The sequence below is a fragment of the Ranitomeya imitator genome, chromosome 2, assembly GCF_032444005.1.
Source record: "Ranitomeya imitator isolate aRanImi1 chromosome 2, aRanImi1.pri, whole genome shotgun sequence".
Taxonomy (NCBI): domain Eukaryota; kingdom Metazoa; phylum Chordata; class Amphibia; order Anura; family Dendrobatidae; genus Ranitomeya; species Ranitomeya imitator.
This window is the reverse complement of record NC_091283.1, coordinates 835,285,971-835,302,946: the sequence shown is the minus strand read 5'-3', so window position 1 is coordinate 835,302,946 and position 16,976 is coordinate 835,285,971.

Genomic DNA, 16,976 nt, shown 5'->3' with positions numbered 1-16,976 from the left:
ACAAGAGACTGTCCTACAAAGAGACTAGAACTTCTTCCCTGGGGTGAGTCACATGCGGAATAGATATTTCTAGATCTGAAATTTCTGAGATTGTCCCATTTATCTAAATGGAGCTTCTAGAAATCCATGAGTCTGACGAAGGTCCGGAATTGTGGTAGAAACGTCACATACATGAATTATTTGTTGAGATTCCATAAGAATTAAAGTCTGTATCTACTTTATTGGAGTGCTGAGCTAGTCATGTGTAAACAGGAGCAAACTCGAGATCTGGATCTGCTACAGAAGAAGATTCTGTGGGGTTTTTCATTTAACGCAAATAGAAAGGAAGAGCCGGCTCACCACAAAAGCCTATAGTCTGCCTGAGATGGGAATAGCATGGAAGACAGGATGGATGGACCACCACGGAGATAAAATCTTGAACATTTATTGAATCATCATAAAATTGTGGTAAACATCAATAGTGTCCAGGTACTAAACACCAATGCGTTTCTGAAGTATATAGCACCTGACGTCATGCACCAGAAACGCGTCGGTGTTTGTTACATAATTTTACCATAATTTTATGATGATTCGATAAAAGTTAAAGATTTTATCTCAATTTTTTTTTTATTTTACTCACTTTTATAGCACCATTAATTTCACAGCACTTTACAGACATCATCACTGTCCCCACTGGAGCTCACAATCTACATTCCCTATCAGGAGGTATTTGACATGTGAGAAGAAACTGGAGAAGCCGAAGGAAACCCCCACAAAGCCGGGGAGAACATACAAACGCCTTGTAGATGTTGTCCTTGCTGGGATCTGAAACCAGGACTCCAGTGCTGCAAAGCAACAGTGCTAACCACTGAGCCGCCATACAGTGCTAACCACTAAGACACCATGAAGTCGGATCCATCCTTTCGTCTGTTGTTATTTAATCTCCAACTTATCACCTTCTTTTCTTAAAGTGTTTTAAAATTATAGCTAATAGCATTTTAATCATATTTGTTCCATCCTGCTGCCATTGGGATGCCCGCCAGGACCGTGGGGTACTCTGTACCGGGTCCGGTACTTAAAGGGATGTGTCACGGCGGCGGCGACCCAGTCCATGGCCCTGGGCCCCCATGTTACAGGGAAGGTCTTTAAAGGGATTTGTGAAATAATAAAAGTTTGTGACGCCACCTGTGGTATTCGGTCAGTGGAGGGGTCCACTGGGGCGATGTTACGGCAGCTGGGATGGTGTAGCTTCCCACAGGTGAAGCTGGGTCCCCAGGTCTCCCGATCTAATTGATGAAGATGGTGTAGTAAGAAACAGAGGACACAAGGTTGCAGTCTCTTTACTTCTTTACTTGGTTTAAGGCAGCCACAGTCCAGGGCACCAGATCACAGGTGCTGGTGGTGGTCCGGCTGGCTTGGAAGCATCTCAGGAATCCCCCTAACCAGGTGGAGTTGGAAGCCTTCCTCCTAGCGCTCTGTTGTAGTCCCTTGCTGCCTTAGGCCTCTCACAAGGTCCTCACGTTCTCTCTGTCCCCCTTTAGGTGGGACACTAACCTGTATGACATGTGGCTCGAGCCTTTTTACAGGATCTCTATCATGCCCCGAGCTCTATGCATTACTGTGTCTTCAGGTGTCTATAGTGGACAGGTGACTTGCATTCCAGCTGTCCGCCGGTTTCTGCCGTTGGGCATAGAGTTACCCCCACAACCTCGGTCTTCCAGCTACCAGTATACTGCATTCAGCATGGAGGAAGCTCACTAGCAGCTTCTCTCTCCAGCTTTTTACTTACTACCTCATGTGGCTGCACCATCCCTCCTTTCCTTCCTCACTCCTCTCTCTCCTCTCACCAACTGTCTCTCCCCAACTGCCTAGCAACTGACTCCTCCTCCCGACCAGAGAGAGCAGTTTCCTGAAGTCGGGTGTAGAGCTCCCCCTTCTGGCCTGGAGTCAGAACGGTGTTGTATGTGCTGAATACCTGTTTAAAGGGATCCTTCCTGGTTTCCAAGCGTGACATGACTCTCACGGGAAGAAAAACAATGCCACTGTAATAGCCAGGAACCTGGTGTGGTACACAATTTTAACAGTTTAAAGTTGTCATTTGGTCAGAGTCACCCAGGATTCATAAAAATGCATATTCCCTGCTGCCTCTTTTTCTCTGTGGCTCCACAGTATTTTAAAGGAATTCCCTGGGATTGCAAAAAATTGACATATAATGCTCCTCATTTACCACAGCTCAACCCATACAACATGATTTCGTCCTCCTCTACTAAAATTAATGGAACTTTAAAAATACTCCATCCCGACAGTTTCATGGCTCTAATGGCATCCATCCACATGACTGTGCAGCGCCCCAGAGTCCTGGTCATTGCAGTAATGTCGGTCTGCCGCTAAGGGGAGTGATGTTATGTCTGATTGCACTAAAGGATTTCACCTGACCAGGTATCACAGCACACATTACACTTCACACTCCGGCCATTAGGGGGAGCAAAAGGCACTATGTATTAGGCCACTCCTCACACTGGTAAAACAGGGGGTCGGATAGGAAGTTAGGACAGAACGCAGCCTGGGAGAGATCCAGAGAGGACATGTCAGGGGTGGGTTCCTGACAGGGGCCTAGCAGAACGAATAGAAAGCAACGGAACCGCGCCTGCACTACCTTGCGGTGGTATCCTAAGAAAGGACAAGAAGAGAAGGATATTGTGGAAAGTGAGAAACGAGATCAAGCACAAAGGAGAGCCAGTAGGAGTCGTGCCTCGAGAACGGCAACTTCCTACTGAGGTGCGTAGTCGGTGACTGGAACACTGAGGAAGTAACTGACTCTATGCCTTACTTCAAATACCGCAGGACAGTTAATTATAGGTTGGCTGTCTACCATACATCACCTAAGCAGACATAGGGGGCAAGCATGGAGAGGGGCGTCTCTAGTGTCCCAGAATAGCTCCGAGACTTCCCGTCAAACGGGTGCGTCCTATCCAGATAACTTGGGGGATGAAGAGAGAGAGAGAGAAAGAGAAAGAATGAGAACAGAAGTTGTGAGGACTATCCAGAATGCTCAGCAGGGAAGAACTACAACACACAGGCGCTAGTGGTAGGCACTGATTTCCACCTGCAAAGGGAACTCTGAATGTGCCTTCGGACCGGCCGGTCTCAGCCAGCCCTGTTAACAGTGCTCTTGATTGAGGATCCCGAAGTCTTCAGTAAAAGGTAAAGAGACTGCAACCCTGTGTCCTCGTTATTAACTGCGCCTCACACCATCGCCACCTACACTACTGGGAAGCCCTGGGGACATACTTCACCTGTGGGAAGGTATACCATCTAGCTGCCATTACATCATCCCAGCGGACCCCACAGCAGCGTCGGTCACCCTGACCGAACACCACAGGTGGCGTCACGAACCCTTGACAACTACCATCAACCCCTTTTATTGGATGCCCCTTAGCAGGGTCACGGACTGGGTCCAGCCACCGTGACAACCCCAGAACTAAGACAGAGAGGACCGGTACCGAGAACCTGTGGCCCTGTGTCTGGGGGCGCTCCAACTGCTCCAGCCAATCCCTTGCTCAGCATCACTGCTGAGGCTGGGGATTGGCTGCAGCAGTCACTTGGTTAGACGCCACATGATCCCTACAGGGAAGTAAACATCCGCTAGGACCTCCAGAGAAATCACTAAATTTGTGTGTGTGTGTGGGGGGGGGAGGGGGGAGGGTGTAAACATCCACAAGGACCTCCAAAATCATCATTGGAGCCAGAGGTGATTTGTAAGATAAGCATCGGCTTTTAACTATATATGGCATATAGTCAAATCAGGTAAATGTTAGCCCTCATCAAACCTCGTTAAAATACGATGGAACTATAAAGTGGTGCAGACAGCCGGGGTTATGCAGTTTTCTAAGTCCCAAGTGACCCTGTGAGTAAAAATAACTCTACATATGCTAAATTGGCTGAATTATGGCATGCAACCATGAGGTAGTAGGTTAAATACCTGTGCAGGAATCTGAGAGATGAAGATGGAGGGATAACCAGCTGTCAGACCAGACCGACAACAAGATTAATACACTGTCCTGACTGAACCCCTCCGATCTGCTGGAGAATGTTCTGATGGCTGATTCTTGCTGGAGGGCTGTTACTGTGTGTTATGCAGAAACCCAACCAAACTCAATACAAAATCCTGCAAAATTATAGTTTACCAATTGGAGGCAATAAAAGTAAATCTGCCGATGATTAGTGATTTCTCAACATCAAATGATTAAACCAGCATTTATGGTCTTCACAGGGGCTGAGTTCAAATCTATTAGTGTCTAAACATCCAAGGTGTAGAAAGGAAGAAAGAGGGAAAAGTGTGAAATTCAATAACCTGTAAATCCCCAATCAGCAGAAATCATCTCCCATCAGCAGAGATCATCTCCCATCAGCAGAGATCATCTCCCATCAGCAGAGATCATCTCCCATCAGCAGTAATCATCTCCCATCAGCAGAGATCATCTCCCATCAGCAGTAATCATCTCCCATCAGCAGTAATCATGTCCCATCAGCAGTAATCATCTCCCATCAGCAGAAATCATCTCCCATCAGCAGTAATCATCTCCCATCAGCAGAGATCATCTCCCATCAGCAGTAATCATCTCCCATCAGCAGTAATCATCTCCCATCAGCAGTAATCATCTCCCATCAGCAGTAATCATCTCCCATCAGCAGAAATCATCTCCCATCAGCAGAAATCATCTCCCATCAGCAGAGATCATCTCCCATCAGCAGTAATCATCTCCCATCAGCAGATATCATCTCCCATCAGCAGTGATCATCTCCCATCAGCAGAGATCATCTCCCATCAGCAGAAATCATCTCCCATCAGCAGAAATCATCTCCCATCAGCAGAGATCATCTCCCATCAGCAGTAATCATCTCCCATCAGCAGATATCATCTCCCATCAGCAGTGATCATCTCCCATCAGCAGAGATCATCTCTCATCAGCAGAGATCATCTCCCATCAGCAGAGATCATCTCCCATCAGCAGAGATCATCTCCCATCAGCAGTAATCATCTCCCATCAGCAGAGATCATCTCCCATCAGCAGTAATCATCTCCCATCAGCAGTAATCATGTCCCATCAGCAGTAATCATCTCCCATCAGCAGAAATCATCTCCCATCAGCAGTAATCATCTCCCATCAGCAGAGATCATCTCCCATCAGCAGTAATCATCTCCCATCAGCAGTAATCATCTCCCATCAGCAGTAATCATCTCCCATCAGCAGTAATCATCTCCCATCAGCAGAAATCATCTCCCATCAGCAGAAATCATCTCCCATCAGCAGAGATCATCTCCCATCAGCAGTAATCATCTCCCATCAGCAGATATCATCTCCCATCAGCAGTGATCATCTCCCATCAGCAGAGATCATCTCTCATCAGCAGAGATCATCTCCCATCAGCAGATATCATCTCCCATCAGCAGTAATCATCTCCCATCAGCAGTAATCATCTCCCATCAGCAGAGATCATCTCCCATCAGCAGATATCATCTCCCATCAGCAGTAATCATCTCCCATCAGCAGTAATCATCTCCCATCAGCAGTAATCATCTCCCATCAGCAGTAATCATCTCCCATCAGCAGAGATCATCTCCCATCAGCAGTAATCATTTCCCATAAGCAGAGATCATCTCCCATCAGCAGTAATCATCTCCCATAAGCAGAGATCATCTCCCATCAGCAGAGATCATCTCCCATCAGCAGAGATCATCTCCCATCAGCAGTAATCATCTCCTATCAGCAGAGATCATCTCCCATAAGCAGAGATAATCTCCCATCAGCAGTAATCATCTCCCATAAGCAGAGATCATCTCCCATCAGCAGTAATCATCTCCCATAAGCAGAGATCATCTCCCATCAGCAGTAATCATCTCCCATCAGCAGTAATCATCTCCCATAAGCAGAGATCATCACCCATAAGCAGAGATCATCTCCCATAAGCAGAGATCATCTCCCATCAGCAGTAATCATCTCCCATAAGCAGAGATCATCTCCCATCAGCAGTAATCATCTCCCATAAGCAGAGATCATCTGAGATGATCATCATCATGTATGAAGGGGCAGATAGATGTCAGATAGATGTAGGGCTCATCATGAAGGAGGTATGGAGAGAACATTATATGTTCCTTTATCAGGCTATGGACTCCTTGTGATGTTTGAGGGACACATTATTTAAAGAGCACAAGTAAGAAAACAAAAAAAATGTTGTGCAACTATTTTCTGCGGCTACAGAGAAGGGTTGGTGGAGATGATTACTGCTGATGAGAGAAGATCTCTGCTGATGGGAGATGATCTCAGCGTAGTGTCCAGAGGCTGGAAGTGCTACCAGGAGACAGGCCAGTACACCAGGAGATGTGGAGGGGGCCGTAGGAGGGCAACAAACCAGCAGCAGGACCGCTACCTCAGCCTTTGTGCAAAGAGGAACAGTAGGAGCACTGCCAGAGCCCTGTAAAATGACCTCCAAGAGGCCACAAATGTGCATGTGTCTGCACAAACGGTGACAAGCCGACTCCATGAGGATGGTCTGAGTGCCCAACGTAAACAGATGGGGGTTGTGCTCACAGCCCAACACCGTGCAGGACGCTTGGCATTTGCCACGGAACAACAGGATTTGCAAATTCCCCACTGGCGCCCTGTGCTCTACACAGATGAAAGCAGGTTCACACTGAGCACATGTGACAGACGTGACAGAGTCTGGAGACGCCGTGGAGAGCGATCTGCTGCCTGCAACATCCTTCAGCATGACTGGTTTGGCAGTGGGTCAGTAATGGTGTGGGGTGGCATTTCTTTGGAGGGCCGCACAGCCCTCCATGTGCTCGCCAGAGGTAGCCTGACTGCCATTAGGTACCGAGATGAGACCCTCAGACCCCTTGGGAGACCATATGCTGGTGCGGTTGGCCCTGGTTTCCTCCTAATGCAGGACAATGCCAGACATCATGTGGCTGGAGTGTGTCAGCAGTTCCTGCAAGATGAAGACATTGAAGCTATGGACTGGCCCGCCCGTTCCCCAGATCAGAGTCCGATTGAGCACATCTGGGACATCATGTCTAGCACCATCTACCAGCGTGACGTTGCCCCACAGACTGTCCAGGAGATGGCTGATGCTTTTGTCCAGGTCTGGGAGGAGATCCCTCAGGAGACCATCCGCCGCCTCATCAGGAGCATGCCCAGGCATTATTTGGAGGTACAGACACGTGGAGGCCACACACACTACTGTGCATCTTGTCCTTGTCATAAGGCATTTCCACTGAAGTTGGATCAGCCTGCAATTTGACTTTCCACTTTGATTTTGAGCATCATTCCAAATCCAGACCTCCATGGGACATTTATTTTGATTTACATTGATAATTACTTTTATTGTTCTGAACACATTCTACTATGCAATGAATAAAAATTTGCAACTGGAATATTTTATTCAGTTATATCTAGGATGTGGGATTTTAGTGTTCACTTTATTTTTTTGAGCAGTGTATATATTATCTATCTGTCTATTATCTATCACCTATCTGTTTGTCTATTATCTATTATCCATCTATGTATCTAGTTTTTGCTTCTAGAATGCAACGATTATTTTATAATTACATTACATATGATGTCTTTATCCTGCTGACACCTAACTCTCTAACACGTGTTTTGGTATCATCTCTCGTTATGTGAACTCTTACCTCTGACATTGGCTTCTGTCTCACATGATCTTAGCTGGCTGATCCGGTTTTAGTTTGTCCATTTGATCCCACATCTAAATCACATGGAGCCTGAGCGAGTGCACTCGTTGCTCTGGTTTTCCTGAGCACGTTCGGGTGACCTCCGAGTATTTGTTATTGCTCAGAGATATAGTTTGCGAGCCCCCACCTAATCCCTGGATACAGTGTGAGCTCCCACATAGCCTCCTATATACAGTATGAGCCCACCACATAGCCTCCTATATACAGTATGAGCCCGCACATAGGTTCCTATATACAGTATGAGCTCCACATAGCCCCCTATATACAGTATGAGCCCTCACATAGCCTCCTATATACAGTATGAGCCCTCACATAGCCTCCTATATACAGTATGAGCCCGGACATAGCCTCCTATATACAGTATGAGCCTGCACATAGGCTCCTATATAAAGTATGAGCCCCCACATAGCCCCCTATATACAGTATGAGCCCCCACATAGCCTCCTATATACAGTATGAGCCCCCACATAGCCCCTATATACAGTATGAGCCAGCACATAGGCTCCTATATAAAGTATGAGCCCCCACATAGCCCCCTATATACAGTATGAGCCCCCACATAACCTCCTATATACAGTATGAGCCCCCACATAGCCCCCTATATACAGTATGAGCCCCCACATAGCCTCCTATATACAGTATGAGCCCCCACATAGCCTCCTATATACAGTATGAGCCCTCACATAGCCTCCTATATACAGTATGAGCCCCCACATAGCCTCCTATATACAGTATGAGCCCGGACATAGCCTCCTATATACAGTATGAGCCTGCACATAGGCTCCTATATAAAGTATGAGCCCCCACATAGCCCCCTATATACAGTATGAGCCCCCACATAGCCTCCTATATACAGTATGAGCCCCCACATAGCCCCCTATATACAGTATGAGCAAGCACGTAGGCTCCTATATAAAGTATGAGCCCCCACATAGCCCCCTATATACAGTATGAGCCCCCACATAACCTCCTATATACAGTATGAGCCCCCACATAGCCCCCTATATACAGTATGAGCCCCCACATAGCCTCCTATATACAGTATGAGCCCCCACATAGCCTCCTATATACAGTATGAGCCTGCACATAGGCTCCTATATAAAGTATAAGCCCCCACATAGCCTCCTATATACAGTATGAGCCCCCACATAGCCCCCTATATACAGTATGAGCCCCCACATAGCCTCCTATACAAAGTATGAGCCCCCACATAGCCTCCTATATACAGTATGAGCCCCCACATAGCCCCCTATATACAGTATGAGCCCTCACATAGCTTCCTATATACAGTATGAGCCCCCACATAGCCTCCTATATACAGTATGAGCCCTCACATAGCCTCCTATATACAGTATGAGCCCTCACATAGCCTCCTATACACAGTATGAGCCCCCACATAGCCTCCTATATACAGTATGAGCCCCCACATAGCCCCCTATATACAGTATGAGCCCTCACATAGCTTCCTATATACAGTATGAGCCCCCACATAGCCTCCTATATACAGTATGAGCCCTCACATAGCCTCCTATATACAGTATGAGCCCTCACATAGCCTCCTATACACAGTATGAGCCCCCACATAGCCTCCTATATACAGTATGAGCCCCCACATAGCCCCCTATATACAGTATGAGCCCCCACATAGCCTCCTATACACAGTATGAGCCCCCACATAGCCTCCTATATACAGTATGAGCCCCCACATAGCCCCCTATATACAGTATGAGCCCTCACATAGCTTCCTATATACAGTATGAGCCCCCACATAGCCTCCTATATACAGTATGAGCCCTCACATAGCCTCCTATATACAGTATGAGCCCTCACATAGCCTCCTATATACAGTATGAGCCCCCACATAGCCTCCTATATACAGTATGAGCCCCCACATAGCCTCCTATATACAGTATGAGCCCCCACATAACCTCCATTATACAGTATGAGCCCCCACATAGCCTTCTATATACAGTATGAGCCACCACATAGCCTCCTATATACTGTATGAGCCATCACATAGGCTCCTATATACAGTTTGAGCCACCACATAGCCTCCTATATACAGTATGAGCCACCACATAGCCTCCTATATACAGTATGAGCCACCACATAGCCCCCTATATACAGTATGAGCCCTCACATAGCTTCCTATATACAGTATGAGCCCCCACATAGCCTCCTATATACAGTATGAGCCCTCACATAGCCTCCTATATACAGTATGAGCCCTCACATAGCCTCCTATATACAGTATGAGCCCTCACATAGCCTCCTATATACAGTATGAGCCCTCACATAGCCTCCTATATACAGTATGAGCCCCCACATAGCCTCCTATATACAGTATGAGCCCCCACATAGCCTCCTATATACAGTATGAGCCCCCACATAACCCCCATTATACAGTATGAGCCCCCACATAGCCTCCTATATACAGTATGAGCCACCACATAGCCTCCTATATACTGTATGAGCCATCACATAGGCTCCTATATACAGTCTGAGCCCCCACATAGCCTCCTATATACAGTATGAGCCACCACATAGCCTCCTATATACAGTATGAGCCCCCACATAGCCTCCTAGATACAGTATGAGCCCTCACATAGCCTCCTATATACAGTATGAGCCCCCACATAGCCTCCTATATACAGTATGAGCCCCCACATAGCCTCCTATATACAGTATGAGCCCCCACATAGCCTCCTATATACAGTATGAGCCCTCACATAGCCTCCTATATACAGTATGAGCCCCCACATAGCCTCCTATATACAGTATGAGCCCTCACATAGCCTCCTATATACAGTATGAGCCCCCACATAGCCTCCTATATACAGTATGAGCCCCCACATAGCCTCCTATATACAGTATGAGCCCCCACATAACCCCCATTATACAGTATGAGCCATCACATAGGCTCCTATATACAGTTTGAGCCCCCACATAGCCTCCTATATACAGTATGAGCCACCACATAGCCTCCTATATACGGTTTGAGCACCCACATAACCCCCATTATACAGTATGAGCTCACACATAGCCTCTCTATATGTAGGAATAGCCTCCACTGCGACAGTGAGTCATGCTTAGTAGTCAATCCTTTTAAGGTTAAGTCCATTCTAGTTTTTATTATGTCCTTCCATATGCAATGACATTTACTGTATGTTTCTTTTTTCACAATACTTTTTAACCATATCTGTGGCAGCCACCTCTCTCCTGTGATCATGGAGATCACAGTCATCCATGATCGAGTATAGTATCCACTCTTACCAGAGGCCATTGTGCGGAATAGATCTATACTTGGGGTATGACGGAACTTCAGGTGTTTGCCGGAGACTGAAAACTTGCTTCTAATTAGTGATCAGGGGGGCAATGAATTGATGATAGAAGCCAGAAAGTTTGTAAGCCGAGTCTCAGAAGTGCCCCAAGAGTGGAGACACTAAGCTCACCGGGGTTAGGATCCCACTGGTTTCATGTACAACTTTACAACTTTGCTCATCACAAGGGCTTTCTGCGAAGCAGTGCCCATAGAGGATTCTCTCCTAGATCGGATATGTGTGGTCATCATGTTCTTCACTCCTCATCTACCCTGTCCCCTTTTCTGGAGGAACCAAACCCAGACACTCACCTTAGGGTGTGAGAAGCAGCACAGACTGGTTTTCCCAATGAATCAGTAAAGGTTGGACATTGGTCTATGATCCCTGCAGGGCCTTCTGACGCACAGGGTTGTGCAATAGGTCAAGGGTCCTTCTTACCTTCTTATTTATGAGAAGGCTTGAGACAGACGTCATTTTTGTGAGCCTTTCGATAGAAAACATGCATTCTGGTTTCCAAAAAAGAAATGGATCGTGTGTGTCCTGCTTAGAGTCTATTGGCCATGTCCATCTGAATATTTTTGTTTTTTTAAAGTTTCATCCTCCATTGCAGATGCCTCTTATCAAGTGACGTCCTCATTGTAGGATAATATGATGGATTTACAAAAATTCCAAGTGTTCGACAATCTTGTTGCGTTTGTCTCTTAAAAATTAATGGGCGCAATTAATGTTACAAGAAATTAAAAAAATCTGAGAGCTTCAAGTTGTTGGATCTCCAAAGTTTTAATTGTTGAAGGGTTGGAGAAAGTATGAAATGGCTGGCAATTACTTCCAGTGTAGCATTTACTGTGCAGTATTTTCCCCACTCTCTGTAAAGTCCGTACCCCTTTATTTACCCTTATTCCTACCTATTCTCTCATCTTATTTGGGCTGTTGGATTTCAGCAGTTCCGCAAAATTTTTGGTCATTGTATGGAGCCATACAAAGTCTCAACTACTATTCTCAGGAGCTGTAGGCAATCCTTATACAACCATATTGTGTTACAGTGTTATACTGTAGGCCGGTTTCACACGTCACTGGCTCCGGTACGTGAGGTGACAGTTTCCTCACGTGCCGGAGCAACTGACACACGTAGACACATTGAAATCAATGCATCTGTGCAGATGTCATTGATTTTTTGCGGACCGTGTCTCCGTGTGCCAAACACGGAGACATGTCAGTGTTCATGGGAGCGCACGGATTACACGGACCCATTAAAGTCAATGGGTCCGTGTAAAACACGTACCACACACGGACGTTGTCTGTGTGCAGTCCGTGTGCCGTGCAGGAGACAGCGCCACAGTAAGCGCTGTCCCCCCCACTGGTGCTGAAGCCGCCATTCATATCTTCCCTGCAGCAGCGTTTGCTGTAGAGAAGATATGAATAATCCTTTTTTTTTTGTTTCTCGTGTTTAAAATAAAGATCCCTGTCCCCACCCCCTGTGCGCCCGCCCGCTGTTCTTAAAATACTCACCCGGCTCCCTCGCTGGCTGTTGCTGCTTCCTCTCCTGGCCGCACCTTCTACTGTATGAGCGGTCACGTGGGGCCGCCGACTATAGTCATGAATATGCGGCTCCACCTCCCATAGGGGTGGAGCCGCATATTCATTACTGTAATCGGCGGCCCCACGTGACCGCATACAGTAGAAGATGCGGCCAGGACAGGAAGCAGCGCCAGACAGCGAGGGAGCCGGGTGAGTATTTTAAGAACAGCGGGCGGGCGCACAGCGGGTGGGCGGGGGGTGGGGACATGGACCTTTATTTTAAACACGAGAAACAAAAAAAAAAAGGATTATTCATATCTTCTCTACAGCAAACGCTGCTGCAGAGAAGATATCAATGGTGGCTTCAGCACCAGATGCAGGGGACAGCGCTAAACTTTAGCGCTGCCTCCTGCACGGTGCGTGTGGTACCCAGTGGGCACACGGGCGGCACACGTGTGCCGCACGTGTGCCACACTGATGTGCCACAGAAACGCACGGGCACACGGACAATTCCGGTACCGGAATTATCTGGACGTGTGGGACTGCCCTTCCTCTGTAAGAAATCAGCGGTAGAGTGTGAGCCACATAGCCGATGGGTGGCGCAATACAGTCGTGTGAGCAGCAGAACAACACACCAAATAATTAACATTTCTAAATCTTCCAATCCTGGAACTCGTCAACAACATGAAATCCGTGAGTTTAAAAAAAAATCTCAATTATTCTCTTTTTTACCTATTGCCCCGGGAGCTATCTACTGATCTTTGTGAAGCAGCCGCACAGACCTGTCTTCTGCTTCCTATTTACTAGGTATTTCTAGAACATATCGTTAATATTTCCATCATGTCATTTGTTCAGCACTGCAGGACAGGTCCGTTTCCTCCAAACTTTGCTGCCTCGATCGGCTGAGGATTCATCGTTCGTTAGTATTGACCACACTTCTTGTTACTACACTTAATATTTTCTCTAGAAATTAAAAATGTCTAAAGATATAAATATTGTATTTCTATCATTGTTGTCGACTCTCAAAATATTAGAATTTTACCAGTGGTGTCATAGAGTCCAATGCATGCTTGTCTGATGTATGGGCCCTTGTAGCATTCCAGAATCCAGGAAGAGATATCTCCCATGTAACAATGTCCACCTTACTGTAATAATGTCCCTCATCCTGGGCCATGTTCCTGTAGTAATGTCCCCCATCCTGGCCCCTTTCTGTAATAATCTCCCTCATCCTGGGCCCTGTTCCTGTAGTAATGTCCCCCATCTTGGCCCCTTTCTGTAATAATGTCCCTCATCCTCGGCCCATTTCCTGTAGTAATGTCCCCAATCCTGGCCCCTTTCTGTAATAATGTCCCTCATCCTGGGCCCTGTTCCTGTAGTAATGTCCCCCATCCTGGCCCCTTTCTGTAATAATGTCCCTCATCCTCGGCCCATTTCCTGTAGTAATGTTCCCCATCCTGGTCCCTTTCTGTAATAATGTCCCCCATCCTGGGCCCTGTTCCTGTAGTAATGTCCCCCATCCTGGCCCCTTTCTGTAATAATGTCCCTCATCCTCGGCCCATGTCCTGTAGTAATATCCCCCATCCTGGCCCCTTTCTGTAATAATGTCTGTCATCCTGGGTCTCTTCCAGGCATAATGTCCTCCATCCAGGGCCTTTTTTTTGGTATAATTTCCCCCATCCTGGGCACTTTCCGGTAATAATGTCCCCAATCCTGATGTAATGTCCTCCATCCTGGGCTTCTTTGTCGTATAATGTCTCCCTTTCTTGGTATAATGTCCTCCATCTTGGTCCCCTTTCAGTAATATATGTCCCCCATCCTTCTGTACTGTCCCCTTTTATAGTAATACATTAAGGTATAACGGCCTCCATCCTGAGCCCCTTCCAGTATAATGTTTTCCTTTCCTGATATAATGTCCCCCATCCTGGGCTTTCTCCAGTAATAATGTCCCTGTTCTGCATCTCTGCCCCAACAAACATAACAAAAAAATAAATGATTCTAGTCCCCTTCCCCAACTCCCACAAGGTGCAACGTCTTCCATAGCCAGCGCAGAAACTGTTATCGGACATCAGTGAGCAGGTGATCGGCAGCACATGACATCACCTGCACTCCGACATCATCTGCCAGCGTCTGATTGGCCGGCAGCATGTATTGCAGTGCAGGGACTCCACGGGTCTCTGTGCCACAATGTAAATCCTTGGACGGATATCCAGCTGAAATAGCTGCTGACATCAGTGGGGCTCCCCTCCCGCATGGGGCTTTTTTCCTGAAAAATCAGGAAATCCAAAGAAATGAGCAGGAACATAACTTGGTAGACGTGCAGTGTGGAGGAGCAGGTTCACACTGTGGCAATTTCACAGACAAAACCCAAGAAAAGAAAAAAAAAAACATTTCTTGGGTTTAGGTTTTGAAAAATGCCTAGTGATGGGAAGAAAGTGCATGTTTCTTCCTTATTGGAAGAGTCTCCTGGTGGAATCTGCTCCATATTAGGCAGCCTTGTTTGTCTGATCAAAAGGAGACAAAAAAAATACAAAACTCTTCAAAAATTCTTCAAAATACCGTATTTTTCTGACCATAAGACGCACCTTTTTTTCCGCCAAATTTGGGAGGGAAGTGTGGGTGCGTCTTATGGTACGGATGTAGCATGTGGGGAGGGGGGCAGCAGTGAGTGGGATTGCACTGTTATCCCACTTCAGGATGTCCCCACAGTGCTGGGGAAACCATGTGGTCCCGATGATTAAGTGCAGTGAATATTCATTAGCTGCTTCCTGCCCACCTATCAGCTGAGAGGTGAGCTGGGAGCAGCAAATGAATAGTGCACTTAAGCAGGGACACACATGGCTTCCCCAGCGCTGATTCCTGCAGCAGCTGGGGAGATCCGTGTGTCCGGGGGAGGAGGAGGCAGCAGCAGCAGGGTCTGGGGGAGAGAAGATCGCTGTACCTTCCTGGGCTGGAGCTGAGTGCTGTGCAGTGTGCACAAGGAGGACCTGTGATGATGTCAGAAGTGGGCGGGCTGGAGCATCACATGGCAGCACAGAGCCCTCCCTCTTCTTGACATCATCACAGGTCCTTCAGACTCCAACACTAGAATCTGCTGGCTTCCATTACCTGTGCTGTGGAAAGGCAACAAGAGGGAGGGCTCTGTGTGCAGTCATGGGATGCTTTTACCTCACCACAGTGTGGCTGGCTGCCACAATTAAGAGGTTGGTCTTTCCAAAACACAATAAAGCACTCTGCCACTTCTTCAAAGAACTATAACTCCCAACATGTCATAGGATCTGCGGGACATGCTGGGAGTTATAGTTTTCCCATGGGATTTTAAAGCAGCACTCCAGTGTTATTTTGCAGTGCTGGAGTGGTGCTTTCAATATAAGCCCTGTGCCCCATTCTTATACTCACCCTCCAGCATCTTCATATAGTACTTCACAGACACCACACTGGTCCCGCAGCTTCCCATATAATAACATACTATTGTATGTGGTGTTATTATATATAATAGTATGTTATTAAATATTTTACCACATTTTTTTGCTTCAAATATTTTTTTCCCTATTTTCCACCTCTAAAACCTTGGTGCGCCTTATAGTCGGGTGCGTCTTATAGTCCGAAAAATACGGTAATACTAGGAAAAGAAAAGCTCTTCCCCCAAAAATGCATTTCCTAAAGTTGTCTCTTCTTGGAAAAACCCAATGTTTTCAACACGTGGAAAAATTCTGTGTGCTCGTAGCCGACGGGTGCGTTCACAGGTTGGGTTTGTGCTTTTCTGAGCTAAAAACTCATGGATTGCTAAGAAAATAGCAGCGTTTTTTACTTGTGGGTTTTTTTTTGCATTCATTTAAATAGGTGAAAAGCACCAAAGCAATTGACATGGTGCAGAGTCAAATGGAAAAAGCAACGTGTGAACGTAGCCTAAGGGTATGTGCACGCGTAGGTGGGATGTCTGCGGATTTTTCCCGCACCTGTTTTTGTAAATCCGCAGGTAAACCGCACTGCGGATTACCTGCGGATTTACTGCGAAATTATTGCAGATTTTCCGTGGTTTTTGTGCGGATTCCACCTGCGGTTTTACACCTGCGGATTCCTATTATGGAACAGGTGTAAACCGCTGCGGAATCCGCACAAAGAAATGACATGCTGCGGAATACACAATGCTGCGTTTCCGCACGTTTTTTTCCGCAGCATGTGCACTGCGGATTTTGTTTTCCATAGGTTTACATGGTACTGTACAACGCATTGAAAACTGCTGCGAATCCGCCGCAAAATCCGCAATGTGTGCACACAGCCTAATACTACAGGGGGTTCATCCAAGGAATCGTCCATATCGCTGAACCGAGCTCTACCTGTTTGAGGCCATGAAGGGTTAATGAGGCCCTTAATTGCTGATGATGACATCTCAGGTGATAATG